This window comes from Spea bombifrons, chromosome 4 (assembly GCF_027358695.1).
Source record: "Spea bombifrons isolate aSpeBom1 chromosome 4, aSpeBom1.2.pri, whole genome shotgun sequence".
Taxonomy (NCBI): Eukaryota; Metazoa; Chordata; class Amphibia; order Anura; family Pelobatidae; genus Spea; species Spea bombifrons.
In genome coordinates, this window is record NC_071090.1 from 8,596,103 (window position 1) to 8,612,945 (window position 16,843).

Below are 16,843 nucleotides of genomic sequence, written 5' to 3' on the forward strand. Positions count from 1 at the left end.
TATTTAGTTTCTTCGGTTTACCGTAAAGTTGGTAGACAATTAACTCATGGACTTGTTTACAAAAAAAGTAAACTATAAAATATATTGTTCACTTGAATGAAAACTGCACCTCCTCCAGTGCCATAAACCCAGATAGCCTGTAATGTACAGGTTACTTTTATTTATTTTTACTATACCTAATGCATTACAAAGGTAATGGTCTGGTTTAATTTAAAAGGCAAATTAGCTACAATGAGGAACTGACCCATGACCAGCACTGCGGCTCACTGCGGAGATAATCGAATGCACCAAGTGTCTTAAAATGCCCGCAATAACATTTGATGTTAAAGATAAGTAATATGTTTCAGTTCAGAGACTGACAGCTAGGGGGCGCTGTATACGCCTTGCACCATGGTCTGATTTCTATGGGTCTGCCTGTGCTGCAGTAAGTTGTCGTTTCATTTGGTCCTAAAGTGTCTGGCACCCTCGTCATCCACCATCAGCCTATGGGTCGTGCGACCCAACCTTTTTTATCTATTTCATGGTTTTATACCAGCTGAATATACATATATATAATTTTTTTACAGGTTGTTTCTCAAGAAGGGACATACATAATCTGCTGGATAAGTACATACATATGATTTAAAGATGCTGTTCCACCAACTCTTTTGAATTTAATACTTATGACGCTAAATGCCACCTTGTGATTAAAACGTCATAGTCAAGAACTAAAAGAGCACCTTTAAATGAATTGATTTTTCTTTTGGCTCTAGAGGATTTACAATTAAAACCATCACATATAAGGTGTAAAAGCACTGAGCTTTAAAATAAGCACAACTTTGAGCTATAGGGTGAAATAAAATCCCTTTGCACTATGTATGGGTCAAAGTACTCGTATGTAAATATCTGCCTTATTTTGATTAGATCTGTGGTATCTATGTATATAAATACTAAGCAAAGTTCTTTGGCCTTTTGGAAAACGAAGAGCTACACTTAAAGAATTCCCAATAATTGGCATTATATTATCTCGCTCACTATTACTCGCAGGTCATGGAACGCAGGGTATTTATTATAAATGGCACATTACGCTTCGCCACCCTTTTAATTACATTATCTAAAGAAGTGCTAAACTTTAAGCAGGATTTTGGCTCAACACCCAGAACACTTTTTTTGTCCTTATTATTAATAATTTATCTGACTCCGATTGATTACAGACTCCCTTAACTCTCATTCAGCTGCTGGTACTGGGAGTTGAAGTCGTATCCGACAAATGATCTGACCTCGATATATTCTGTGCATTTTGGACAAAGCGTGGGTTGCGTTGACCTGTAGATTTTTGACAGGGTAGGTCTCTCTTATTTTTAAATCAATATTCAGATAATCAAAAAGTAGTAAAATATTTGTTAAGAGAAAAAATAATTCATCTGAAGAACATAGGTCTGAATGCCTGGGACGAATGGACATCAAATAACTCCTTTACGTATGTTAATGTGAGCATTGTTATGTCAAAGGAATAGATGGAATTTCTTGGATGACTCAATATTTTTGAAACTTGTCGTCTCCAAAATGACATTGTTTCGTCGGATCTGTGAACCAAGGAGCAGCTTACAAGTCACCGCTTTCTGTAATAGCAAGATGTAAAGCATTGGATCACTGCTATAAGCACACCATTGCTGAGGCTACTAGGACTCCTTATATATCTAAATATCGTGGCTTTTGACTTCCCGTTCTACTAGAAGAATAGTAACAGGATGGTAATTAAACAGATCTGCCACTTTATTAACCTCAGCATTAAAACAGCACAGAAACTTGAGCCTTTTCTGCTGCTAAGACGTACTTTTTCAAAATGTATAAATATGTAGGATGTATATTTTTAATTAAGCCACCTCCTCTTAATATAATGATTTAAGTAAGGGGGGATGAGGTCTATCAAGGTGATGAGACACCACCTGACGTCTATCCAGCCATCTGGAACGGTAGCCTTCAGGATCTGCTCCATCAAACACCAATCTTTTGGTCAATGGGTCCTAGCCGCCTAAAGATAATTTTGTTTGTAAATTCTTCCTTGTAAATAGTTCCAGTCCCAATAAGAACCCACATTGAAATAAAAAAAGTCCTTAGAAAGTTAGGTAAATTGCAAAACTTAGAGTAATGTATCCATTGGGATAAATTGGGTCAGATTAATATCGAACTTTTAAATAAAAAAATGTTTACCAAAACTGTCAGTTTGTGGCCAAAATCTACCTGGGCAATATTTTATTCTGTGGAGCAATAATTACCTAACTGTGACTAAAGTTTTGCACTTTTTACATGAAAAATGATGTAATATTGGAATAAAGGAAATTTTCGACTTTGCTTTGTACAGCTCTTTAGGAAACATTTCATGAACCTCAGATTCATGTTTCCTTGTGTTTATTTAGAATAAGAAAATGCAAAATGAATAATAAAATATGTTCTTAAACATTAGTATTGTTTATTGACTCGTATATTTGATGACCTACAAAGACCACATTTCTTTCAGTCCAGCACAAAAGTCACATAATTGCAATAGGAAAAAGGCAAACCAAAATACGGTACACACGTATCAACGTCATATAAGGCATAGAAGGTACATTTTTTTTAATAAGCAAGGTGCGGTCGATACAGGTACAAGAAAAACTCAAAGGGATCGGGTACATAAAGTGCAGAAAAGCAGACAACCCAGACGGTAGTAGGGAGGTAAAATACACGGGTATCGGCAGCATACAAGGCACAAAAAGCACAGGTATAAAAATCGTGAAATGAACTGCAGCGACACACAATCCCGACATGAGCTATCAGAACAGCCGCCAACTAAAGAGATAGGCTTAGAAAGGCGAACGGGGAGCTAATAAGGACATGGGAAAAGAAGACCGAATAAAACATAGAAAAAGTAAGTAAACCTGTGAGAACTCAGCCCCAATACAATCCCTAAGACTCTACTCCGACCGTAGCCAGAGCAGGTCATAACCCTGGAGAGGACCCCTTCAGCGTCTGAAGGCAAAACCAACCAGTGGATCTAAACACGTTGTAGAGAGCTTAATGGAGTCATCCATAACAGCAATGAAGGAAGACGGATTTAGGCTTCACTTCACCATGCATGGTGGCTTCCAGCCAGTCCAAGTGAAAAATGCAATGTAACCGGCCCACAGCCATGTCAAGATGTGGCGGGGTAGGCTGTGTCCACTGGGCCAGAATAGCTTTTTTTTTTTTACTAACCGCTGATATGGTAATCAAAAGAGTTTTGTCTCTGGCAGTAAAAGAACGGATACCTAAAGGTGTTAAGATTCCTAAAAGGGCCCACTCCACAGTCAAATGAAAAGTAATACCTAAAACACTGACTATATATCTATGAACGTCTTTCCAAACGTTGATTATGTAGGGGCAGGCCCAGAGGCCATGATAAAGATCCGCATCGCCTGTCGCACATTTAAAACAGAACAATCGCCCAGTCCAGCAGCTACATAGAGCTTCGGAATCATGTACGCTCGATGGAGAATTTTCAAAAACATTTCACTATGGGAACGAGACACCAAAAGTTTAGAATTTAACACCGTGGCTTCAACCAGTGCGTCCAGTTCTATATCTGGGAGATCTTCCTTCCAAGCGGGCAGGCCCTGCCTTAGGGATCCCCAAGTGATAAGCGGTCAAATGTGCCCGTAGAGAAAGGACATTGTAAGGGGGCCAGGGGAATTACGGAGTGTCAGACTGTCGAGAGGATTGTTGTGATCTCTAGGCGACAACATAGCCAAAACACCAACAACAAAACTGCGAAGTTGTAAATAATGTAACCGATGCACAGAAAGGGAAGAGAACTTCTCATGAAATTGTTGCCAGGTAAGGACATGAGAAGTAGTTGGACAGAGAAAATCAACAACGAGGCGACCCCCTTCGATCTCCAGTGTCCCGAAAATGGGAGGAGAATTACCATGCTGGAATCCGGGATTACGTACCAAGGACATATATTTAGTATGCAAAAATCCCAATCCCAAACATTTCCACACCTGAGTCAAGCGGCCACAGGTGTTTAGGTAGATGCAGGAGAAAGTTGTGACTTCAACCCAGTTGTAGCAAAACGGTGTCTATTGTGGTGTGTATTTTGACACGCTACCCATACTGTTACTGTTTTGCTGGCTGCTGCATAACTGCAATAGAGGTGGCCTAGGATTTGTGTGGTAAAGCAAAAATCTATTTATTTTAACATAGAGGTATTGCAAGGATGAGTCTTAACGGCCTGGGTCTGGCCCTTAATAAGACATTAGCTTGCTGAGCATGGACAGGTACCTGCAGAGTTCAATCCCAGGAAAAGTAAAAATGTAGAACCTGCCTGCCGAAAAGACCCATTCGCATACCTGGGAACTTCTTGGCTGCGGGTACCCGGAGCCTTCCCTTGCGGAACGCGGCCAGGTCTGCACACTAACGTCGGTGGGCGGTCCCGATGATGTCGGGGGAGTTCCCGTTGACGTTTGTGGGCGGTCCCGCTGACATTGGGGGCGGTCCCCCTGATTTCAGGGGGAACACCCCCGTGTAAATGAAAAAAAAGGGGCGAGGAGCGGGGGCGTGTCAAGACCCCGCTCCCACGACCCGGAGGATTTGGGTCTTGACCCGGAGAAGCGGAGGAGCAGCGCTCACCCGGCAATCTCCGGGTCAAACCCAGAGAGTTCCCAGGTATGCCCATTTGGCCCAATCTAGTATGCCTTTTTTCCTGCTGTAAATATTAAAACCTTTATTAGTCCTTTGTCTTACATAGTTAAGCAAAATAAACCCTACTAATGTCACCTGAAAGGGGAAAAAAGTTGTTTTCTCTGAAATGGAAGCTGTTATAGCTGCAAAGGGGGGACCAAGTACATGTTAATGTCTATGTATTTAGAATGTGATGTCATAAAAGTCCCTGTTCGTGTAATGGTCAGGTGCCCCAATAATTTTGTCCATATAGTGTGAATAATATTTGAACTTGCAATGGACACGCCTTTCCAGAACCAGATATCAATATCAGAAACTATGTAGAGCCTTGAGGAATAGACAGCTTTGGAAGCCACAGTTAGGTAGACCCAATAAACTCTACAGACAGAACTTAGTTGATTAGTAGATTCATAAACAGGTAGATCACAAAGATAAAAATAAACATACTATACATGATAAGCATATTATAAAGGAACATTTTTGCAAATCTTCTCCTTTACTATAAAACCTTTGTTGGAGCCTTAAGTAAATCGCCTCCCTACTTATTGCTGCATCGGCAGTTATTTGTGGGGGGAGAGTAGGAAATGTATTTCACCTAACTGAATTAAGATTGAAAATATATATAAGATCTGAATATCGATAATTATTCACAAAATCCCATTTTCTCCTTTCTGCTTGATTTATCACTATGCACCACTTTATTCAGTTTCACCTTAGTGTCGAAATATCGTTGATTCATTAAGATTTCATGAACACACTGAAAATCTCGATATGTTTTGGGACTGATAACATATAATGACAAAATAATAATATAAAACAGGGTCTATCGGATGTATCTTGGTGCCTACTCTGTCTTAGATTTAAATGAATGTCAATTTATCATCATCTAATCTTGAGATCATCCTACACCCCTGTCTGGAAAAAATTCTCATGAGCGTTTGCAAAGAAGATACACTGGGAATCGAGTAGAGATATATATCAAATTATGTTCCGGAAAGGAAATTATATTGGTTGCACTGAAAAACACATTCTCCCACGAGCCGTAGACGGTGTTTTCTTACAGATCAAATACAAAGTTTACTTTTAGGTTGGCAAATATCTTTAAAGCTCAATTAGCATTTTGGGTGGTTTTAGGCTAGATTACCTTACACATTCCAAAAACGGTTGGGTAGGTGGGCCGTTGGAAATAAGCATGGATAGCGCAGGCAAAGGATGTGTGGCACATTATTCCTCAAACTCAAGGGTGAGCTCAGGGTTAGGTGCAGTATTTCTTCGGCACTCTCTCAATAGCTAAAACACACACACACACGTTAACTCACAAACTCGTTCTAACACCCACTCACTTTAATCTATTCTCTCTTCCACAAGCCACTAACCCTAGGCTGATCCCAGAGACTTTAACACTGCTGACACACTCATGCAAACACCATACACTAATACACACACCCTTCAACACCATTTTCTGGCACACACTCTCATACACACACATATGCTAACAGTATACACTTACACATCACATGCTCACGCACAATACTAATACAGGCACACCCTATCACAATACAGTAATACACACGCACCGCCATACACTTACTCACGCTGTCCAACACCATAAGCTTAACATTCACTAAAACACACATACTCTGCCTCTCCCATCTCCTGTGCAGCTTACACAGCTTTCCCTCTCTTACCTCGCAATGTGATTATATTACAACTTATATTGGAGCCTGCATGTCTTTAATTCGGAAAGAGGGTGATATGTAATGGTGTAAAATATGGTTTGTGTTGAAGAATTTCAATAAATATTACCACCCCCAAGGCCTTAATAATTTAAATAAATCTACATGCCAGTTTCCAAAATCATATCATTTTAAAGCCTGTTACACACTACACAAGCTATTTTGTAGAGCAGCTTTGCAATATCTCACTGCACCCACTAGGTGTCAATGCAGAACCTTTACTCACCTAAATAGACCATTGTAACCCAGAAGGGGGATGCAGTGAGAACAAAGGGTTAGCATCAAATTAAAGGCATAAACTAAAATGCCAGAATGTTCACCCTTAAGTCGATTTACTACCAATGAAACTGGTTAATTCGATTTGATTTAAATAGGATTCCATTGTCTTTATTTAGAATATTACTTTTTAGAATATTATTATTTAGAATGTGTAAAATTGCACTAGTATTTGTAGTTGGCTGTGCCACGTAAGAGGTATATGAGAGGTGAATAGTAGCAATGATGGAGGTGTCAGTAGCGTTACCTGCCTTGCCTGCCATGACAGATGATTGCTGAGACTTTAGGGCAGACTTTGGATCTCCCGCCTAATTTCTTGCCCCTTTCATCTCCCAGCCTAGCCACACCACCATACCTGGTAACGTCCCAGGAGCCCTTCTTCTAATGGTGAGCAGACATAGCCACATGTGTAGGTGAGGTTCAGGCCTATATTAAATGTTGATTGGACCCCGGACGAGCACTTACTTACCTTGTGTCCCCCCCACCCTGCAATCCCTAGCAGCATGGATAGATGGACCAGGCTTGCTTGCTGGTGTGCCACTTGCCCAACCACACTTTGTATTTATTTATATAATATGTGGCTCTGTGACTGGGGGGCTGTGTATATTGCTGGGGAGTGCAATGAATAGTGCAGGTCCTGCTAGTGACCCTAAACGGACATGCGATCCTCTCAGGTGTTGTTGAGGGCTCAAGGTGCAGCCGCCTGGCTACAAGGATTCAAAATGCTGCCGTCCCACCAAAACCATGCTCATCAAAGCGATGCCAACATCCATTATGTAATATCATGATTATATCCTGATTAATAAATTTACTCATGCAGATGCTGGTGCTCTCACACCGTTTATTTTTCTAATACAAAAGCTTGGCAGCCATACTACCCGACCAGCAATTAGAGGGGGTTGGAGGAGCCCTCACTAGAAGTAGCATCACTAGTCTTCTGCTATGTCTCGATGACGTCTGCGAGCTGAGACCAGACGTGATCTTGCAGACGTGATCCAAGAGCAACAGGTGGTTAAAAAAGCTGCAAACCAGGTTAAGAGAGTGCACCCTGAAATCAATTCATTACAATTTGTAATGAGACCCCAGTGCCATCTTGGCCCCAAACAGCTTGTCAGTGCCATCTTTGTCCCCAAATAGCCTGTCTGTACGTCTTTGCCCAAAAAAAGGTTAGAGCCCCCAAACAGCTTTTCTTTGCCATATCTGTCTCCCATATTCAGCCCATCTAGTCTGCCTATTTTTCACGGTGTAGATACTCAGACCTTAATCAACCTTTGGTCTTGTCTTTAATTCTGGATAGCTTTATGCCTACCCCATGCATGATTTATTTCCCTCACTGTATTAGCCTCTACCACCTCTAATGAGAGGCTGTTCCATTTATCTACCTCTGAAATAATGCAGTGAGAAAATGTCAAGAGGCATGGGACAGACATAAAGATATCCTGGATATAAGACAAAACCAAGGACTGATTAAGGTCTGGGCAGATTAGACGGGCCAAACAAGTCTTATCTGTCGTCAAATTCTATGTTTCTGTAGTTCTACTTTCAGGGTTCTGGAATTTTTGTTTTATGTAGCAGGAAGCTAATGTGCTCTTATTAAAGCTCTTTCTGCCTCAACTCCACTCTGCCCTTTCATTGCAAAATGTAACCTTTCACAAGCGAAAGTACAAAAACATCTGAGCCTTCGAGAGATACAATAGAGGCAATGCGAGGAAACATCTCCCACACAAATCTTGAACAATATCAAGACCGCTGTGCTGACTTTAATAACACTGTAGGCTTGATTGGATATCTATAATTACTCCCATCCTGCTGGGTATGGAGGAACACAAAATGCAGATACCCACACGCGCACGAAAAAGCATAAAACGGCACGCAGCAGATTTCCAGCAGAAATAACGCAAGGTCCAAAATACCTATATGTGTGCTAATATATGGAATTTAAAGAGCTTTGGCCAAGGCTGCATTCTATCCCTGTGTGTATGAGGATGTCATACAGGAAGGGACCATAAAATGTGTCATCAAATACATATATTCCCCCTGCTCCCCCTATAAGACCATCCAGACATCCCCATTAATACAGAAAGAGAAAAGAGACGTAGAAACTACTAAGACCCCCACCTGCCAGCTTACTATGGCCGATGAAGACAAACACTATATGACCAAAACTATGTGGAGTCCTGACCATCAGACCTACAGTATATGAGCTTGTTGAACATCCCATTCCAAAACCATAGGCATTAATGTAGAGCACCCCCCACTTTGCACTGATGTTGAATAAGAAGGTCACAATCGGTTTCCAATTCATTCCAAAGGTGTCCAATGGGCTCAGCGCAGCGACTCGAGTTCCTCCACACTCATTCAACCCTGTCTTTATGGACCTTACAGTCATGCTGGAACAGGTGCCACAAAGTTGGACGCAATTGTCTATAATGTCTTTGTATGCTGTAGAATTAACATTACCATTCTCTGGATCTAAGGTGCCCAAACCCTGAAAAACAGCCCCAGGCCACTTCTCCACCAAACTTTACAGCAAGGGCTATGTATTCGAGTATGTGGCGTTCTTTAGACACACGGCAAACATTTTTTGTCCATCAGACTTTCCGCTGCTTCAGAGCCCAGTGGCGGTGGCTTTACATCACTCCAGCTGGCACTTGACATTGCAAATAGTGATCTTTGGCTTGTGTGCACCTCCTCAGCCATGGAAACCCATTTCATGAAGCCCCCGATGCACAGCGCTTGCACTGATGTTGCTTCCAGAGGAAGTTTGGAATTCTGTAGTGAGTGAGAGGACAGGTGACATTTACATTCAGCAGCCCCATTCTTTGAGTGTGTGTGGTCTTCCACTTCTTCGCTGAGCTCTTAGACACTTCCACGATGACACTTAAGTGGATCGGGGCAGATTTATCAGGGCAGAAATTTCATGAATTGTCTTGTGGCAAAGTTGGCATCCTATGACACTGTCACACCTAAAGTCACTGAACTCTTCAGTACGACCCATTCTACTGCTGCCCATGTGCTATATTTTATACATGTGTGTGACTGAAACACCTAAAGTCAATAGTGAGGAGGGGTGTCCACATACTTTAATTTAGTAATTTAGTGCGCATTGTAGTGTGCCAATACAATTTTTACCTCGGCTACCCCGTTGAACTTCCTATGGTTAGTATTCCAGAGTTCTTTTCTCCTGGAGCGAGGAGAACCAGGCCTAGTGGAGAGGCTTCTGTATCCACAGTTAGACTTTGGAGGGGATGGAAGGAAAATAAGCAGGACTGGGTGGAACCAGGGCAGGAGTAGACTGCCCCCTGCTGCTCCCTTCAAAGTGAGTAAAGACTCCAGTTGAAAACCAGTAAGTTCCCAGGTATGCCAGGGGCCAGGTGTAAAAAGTGATTCTGGTGTAAAGTTTGGAACATTGTCTTATCACTATAGCAACCAAAGAAATTGTACAGTCAGCTAAAACATTTGACTGGTTGCATTAGTGACCATCACTAACAGCGTTAGAGTCCCTTATGGAAGGTCTGTGTGCAGCAAATTTGTTTTCTGCTTACACCAGCAGACCGGTGGACCCTCTTGGGCCTGAGGCTCGGAAACAACTCCAGTCCCTACGCAAATTCTTCATTGCTACATTTTAACCTTTAAAACAAATAATTATAGCGCTGCCCCCTATGCGCTATCTGCAGTTTCTGGTTTCCATGCACATTTTGCGTCGATGATGTTTTCTCGTGATAGATGTTTAACTTTCATCCAGTATTAAATCCTTTATTTTATATTTTTGTGAAATAAACGTGTCGCTTCATTAATGTGTTACTAAGAACGTCCTGTCCCATATTGGCTGCGATCTACACGCCGGCCCCCGCCAGCTCTTTAAAGATATGAAATGTTTAATCCAAATTTAGAGCATACATTTCCTTTCCCAGGCATCTTGATTGAAGTGAGAATATTGCCCTGTTTGAGCTGTGGATTTGCAAGTTTAAACCATCTCTTAGAGGCAGGTGCTTGCAGCGAGATAAGCGAATGCCTGTGCGTGTGTGTGTTTGCCACTAGGATAATGGATGTATTAACATATATAATACTGCTGAATTAAAGTGACAACGCTCGTCTTCAAAACCTATTATTATTCACACACGGTCATTCGGATCATTTATTTTTTGGGCATAAAACAAAATTTCATCTACATAGGAGCAGAAGAATAAAAAAAAGTATAAAATAAAACAGGCTTAGACAGGCTTTTATACTCCAGCTGTTTTGTACTATTATGCCTATCACCCTCAGGCAGATTAGACAAATAGCAAGTCACTCTATCTGTTTTTCTTACCCAAGCCAAATTATGCACAAAGGGTACACGCTTAGGTTTTTCATTAGTACTAGGTAGGTTTTGTTATATTTAAGTCAATGTAAAGCATTATCATAACTAGAATTAGGGGGCCTGGCAATATTGGACATCCTGTTTCCCCTTTATTTGAGGATCTAATCTGACAGCAGAGAGGTCTGTCCCTGTATGGAATGGATTTTACTTGCTGACCCCCCCCCCCCGCAGATTGTGTGCTATAAGGCTATGCAATGCTGTTCTCCTGAGCTCTGCCCAACTACTGCTCCTTATGGGAAGGTTTGAGAGGTAGACAAGGTCAGCCCCCTATAGGTCACTATTGGGGTAGGAAGCGGACAGACTTGGGGTAGGGCATACTTTCCAACCGCTCAGGTTTGGCCCACTCTCCAGGCAGTGGGGATCATGGGCTGGTTGGGAAGATCCTCTGATCTCCCCTGACTTGCCCAAGGAGCTGTAAAATCAATCAAGGTCTTTACTATTGGGTCTCCCACATGGCCATCCAGGGCCGGCCCTACAATGGAGCAGAGTGGGGCAATTGCCCCAGGCGGCACTTTGCCCCAAGCGCCTTTTATTTTTGTAAGCGGAGGAGAGAGAGGGGCGCCGAGTGGTTTTCGCTTACCCGCTCGGCGCCCCTCTCTCTCATCTGCGAGCCCTCTAGCTCGGTCGCGGTGCCGGCTTGTAATGCTGCGCGCTGGAAAATGACGTCAGTAAAGATGCACTCGCCGTGGCAGAGCAGGGAGACTCGCCGCAGGACTGCTGAAAGGTAAGTGCAAAGGGGGGGTAGGGTAGATAATAGGGAGGGAGGGAGAGGAAGGGTAGATAATGAGGCGCCGCCGGGGGAGGGGGCATCATTTTAAACTTCGCCCCCAGGCGGCATTATGTCTTGGGCCGGCCTTGTGGCCATCTTGCGGTAGTGGAGTGGTTGTGGAGCAAAGAAACATGGAGCAATGACGATGCACGCAAGATGTCTCTGTGGCCCCTCTAGACTACGTGGGGCTTTGGTGCCTTTGGGACAGTGGCGGGGTAACCAAAAACATTTCTGTGCCATTCATTGCCTTGTCGTGCCCCTGCCTATTGCTGCATACTCAGAACAACTTTAAATGAGTCCTTAAATATTTAATAATGAAAATACCTAATGAAAGAAAACTCGTTGAGATAAGCATATTCATTTATAATGGTCACGGTCAATTTCAGCAGTAAAAACTAATGTCTTAGAGAGAGTAAAATATATTACTTTTAATTATGCGGTTTCGTTGGAATAAATAATGTTATTATTAACAGCATAATCAGTACGTTTGCACATTCAGAAAATGCGCACATAAATCTAATGAGATTTAGTAGAAATTAACTTGTACGTATTGTATGAAAGTACAAAAAAATATATTTAGCTGCGCTGACTCGGCACAGACCTCAGTAATTTAGGTGGATCGGTTACAAGGGAGATCTCAGATCTTGTTAATTGGACGATTGAACACCAATAGGGTGATGGCTGCTGTCCCCTGGACTTAACACCCTAGGCTTGGACCAACTAACAGTAGAAACCTCCTACCTGACGGCAGATAAGAACCATGTGGTCCATCCAGTCTACCCATTTTTCCTGATTTAAAGACTCAGGTGTTAATCAGTGCTTGATCTTGTCTTTACGACTATCCCATGCATGTTTAAATTGCTTTACTGTATTAGCATCTACCACTTCCATTGACCTACCAACCTCTCAGTGAAGTAAAACTTCCTCACATTAAATCATCTGACCCTCTAGTTTTTAGATTATGGCCTCTTGTTCTAACGTTTCTCCTCCTTTGAATAAAGGAAAATAAACGTCCCCACTGTGCTTTGTTAATTCCCTTTAAGTATTTAAAGGTTTTTATTCACACCTTCTCTTTCCAGCTGCTAAGTGTAGGCTCGAGCCCAGTGCCTGGCTTAGCCTTGCTTACGACACACATGTCCCTCAATGCTTCAGGTGTCCGAATCGGGTATCTCTAGTGGTGGCAAAATGCATGGCTACACCAAGGAGGGGGATCACAAGTGAGCTTCAGAGCTTGAGAGTCTCATGAAAGAGTCACATGGGAGCTGCACTGGAGGTCTACTGTGGGATAGTGCATGAAAATCAAGACCGTTACACAAAAACAAGGGCAGGTGGGAGGTGTGGAAGAGTGGAGTACAAACTGGAGCTGAGCCAGGTCAAACACCTCTTGTTAATTTTTTGATCTTTTGGACTTTCCGTACGCAGCTGGCAAAGCTAGTAAGGTTGCTAGGTTAAATATTCCTCGTTCCTTTACTACAATAAGGTCTAGACGATATTTAATGGACACTCGGAGCACAACAAACCTAAAAGATGAAACCCTCTGTAATTTTTTAGGCACAATATGTTTAAGAAAATCATGCGATTTCACATGAATCAGAGACGTAGTCTGTAGACCACAGATGGTTGCTGTGGCAACAGAATTTGTGATGGTTCTTATAACCATGACAGCAATAGAATGCCCTTCAAACTTGATGCTCCCAGCAGAAATGAAAAAAACAACCCGTTTTAGCCCAGAAACCAAATACTATTTCTATCTACTCATTTTAATTGTGCAATTGCAATCAGAAGCCATTCTGTAAACAAGCACATCCTTTTCAACTACAAAAACATCTTCTGTATGAGCTCTCCGCTGGTTTCCGCTGATTGTATTATGAACTTTTAAATATTTCTTTTAGGCTTCAAAAGACAGTGGAGCAGAATTTCTCAAAATCATATCAGAAAAAACTTGTGCAAGTCGCTTATTGTGGAATTGCTGAACTGGCAAATGTCCAGGGTATTGGGGCTCGTAGCCGCTCAGCAGGCACGGTGCCGCCTCTGGGTGAGATTGAGTAGAGGCATGCATGGTGTCACACTACACTCATGTCCCTGAGCGTTGGAAAGATATGTGATGTACAGACTTACCTTTTACTATATTTTCCGCTATGTTCTAGGGTTACTGGTTGAGGGAAGATGACGCCCTACTTATTGTTTCTACTTATTACTTCTCAAGGTCCTTACCTCTTTGAGAGCCCCCCCAGCCAATATTGTTTGGCTGCTCTGTATCCATTTATATATCCATATCCAAATAAATCGCATCAGTACCTGACTATGGATGTTGAGGGGGCCCGGCACTTTAAGGCCAGTGGCTGTCAGATGACATAAGTGTGGGTGCTGGCTGGATAGGCTTGGCTGCATGCTTATGCAGCATGTTGCCAGTCATCTCCAGCCAGTGAATGCCAGCGAGTGGCCCACTGGGCATTAACATGGTGTACTGGATGCCAGTCCGGACCCCAGTCAAACACAGTTATATAAATTTGAAGGCCAATATATAGCCACCAATGGCGTTTATATGACCACTAGTCTTTCTAGTTTTCCATTCATGCTACATCCTGGCCGATGAAAAGGCACAGTATTAATCACTGTACAATTTTTTACTTAGTATCAATGGCACATTTGGAAAATTAGACAATTCAAAACAACCAATTTGTATAAAAACACCCAATATAGAACCAACACATACCCTGACTTGGTTATTTAAACCCCAGATTCCCCAGAGTGGTTCATATTGCAATGCATGTTGTCTGCATGCATATGACTTTGCATGATATACATCGGGTTAGCATGTATGTCTGTTCATATTTGTGCTAGCATGTTGGTAGACCTTGCTTGTGATTCGGCACATTAAAATGTCGGGCATTGAACGTGCCCCCAGGCAGACGCTTGGAGCTCTGGGGATACAACGTTGCTAGCAGGTTGTTGTATGAGATTGGCGCGTGTAATAATATGTTGTAGTTCAGTTCACATACTGCCCCAAGGGCCTGTCACACACACCAGTAAAGAAATATTTTACCCCAGTGACCTCTTTTAAAGCATAGTGAAGCATGGAGTTTATTAAAGAACACCAAACAGTTATAATACAAACAGGCTCTTAATGTGACCAGAGCCAGAATACACCATGAACCCTTCAGTGAGGTATATAAAAAACATATAAAACACCTAGTGTTTTAGGCTCAACTAAGTTTATTCAATAACAAGACATACATATCATATAAAAGGTGTTTACCAAATATATACAGACATAACATGCGTGTACAGTCAACAATATTAAAAACAGCACACCTTAGACATCAAAACACTCCAACACTCCAACACTCCAACTCCAACACTCCAACACTCCAACACTCCAACACTCCAACTTCAACACTCCAACACTCCAACACTCCAAATTCAACACTCCAACACTCCAACTCCAACACGCCAACACTCCAACACTCCAACTCCAAAACTCCAACTTCAACACTCCAACAATCTCCCATAAATTGATGGGAAACTTAGTACAAAGAAACAACAGTAATTATGACAACAGCAAAACCAAGAAATAATTTCAGTGGTGCAAAAATGTGGTAGGAATGACTAGTAGGGGTGTAGATAAAAATGGGCTGAGGGGACCAGGAAAAAAAAAACAGAACTGGGAATTAGTCCTCGTCCTACTCCGGCTGGTGTTCACTTACAAACATGATAACACTCAAGTTAAACCAGGGTAAAGTTGTTACCCTTGCCCCCTTTAGAGGGGTCCTTCTACACAAACTAGTCACTTTTGGAGGCCCACATGAAGCAGAAAGCTGTCCTGGTGATGGCTTGACTGACTGTAGTCAATGGGGACCACATGCTGCCGCATGGAAGGAATCACATTAAGCAGAACCAGAACTTTCAATTTTTAACAAAATAGGACTTATAACACAATATGCAATATTGTTAATGTCTAATATATCTATTACTCTTTAAAAATCTGCACCCACATACCAATTATTCTTGTCAACTGTGTAACCTTGAGTTTCTTTATAGTCCTTTTGGATCCTTAGCAATGGATGGATGGAATTAATTCTCTTTACCAATAAAACCTAAGGTCTTCTTTAATTACACATCATGCAAGCAAACCTTGGCTTCCTCCATCTCCTGCTTTAGCATAATTCGTTTTATGATGTCTCCTGGACGCTTTGATTAGCATTACAATATAAAGTTAGACAATGTCAAGGAAACTCATTGACTCCCACTTGGTCTCTTGATAAAGGTTGGTTATTATCACATTCACCCTTTTATATTCTTTTGTTCCTGAGAGTCACATATATGGGATATTCATTTTAAGCATGAAGAAAAAAGACAAAAGAACAAAAAGAGGCAAGAGAAGAAGTGGAGCTGTGGGAAATGAGTCAGGGACACGGAAGTGGTCAGCGGAGAAGGTACGGGATTCATCTGGGGCATACTTCACCCCTTGCTCTCTTTACAGGCTAACATATATGGTAATTTCACAAATGCCTCTGGATAAATTAAACCTATGTAACATATTGAAACAATTTTTGTCCATGGAGCTTCTAGACACAATATTGTAATAAGATGTGTTGAAACCATAGCAAAGACCATAAGTTCAGTTTCAGTACCTAAAAAGTGTCAAACCTGTAGGTACTTATAGAAATCAACATATTTTCCTTTCTCTTATGAGTTCATAAGTTGCCAAATGACCCCTGTCAAACCAATGCCCTATAACTTCTAACCCCTTACGCTCCCAGTCCCTCAGATCAAAGTTTAATATTATCTTTTCAAGAGAAGGAAGCAAATTTTGGACAACACCAGGATCCTCAGTGTGGCCTATCCCATATGTCTAATGTTAGTAGCATTCTGGAAAGAATTTGAGGTGTCTTTGGGCCTTACTGACCTCTATAATATTTAACCTGAAGGTGTAGTAAATCCTGTGATGGAAGGATCAGTCTGAATTGAGTTTGCAAGGGGTTCCAGGGCAAGAACAGGGGAGAGAGGGCACCCCTA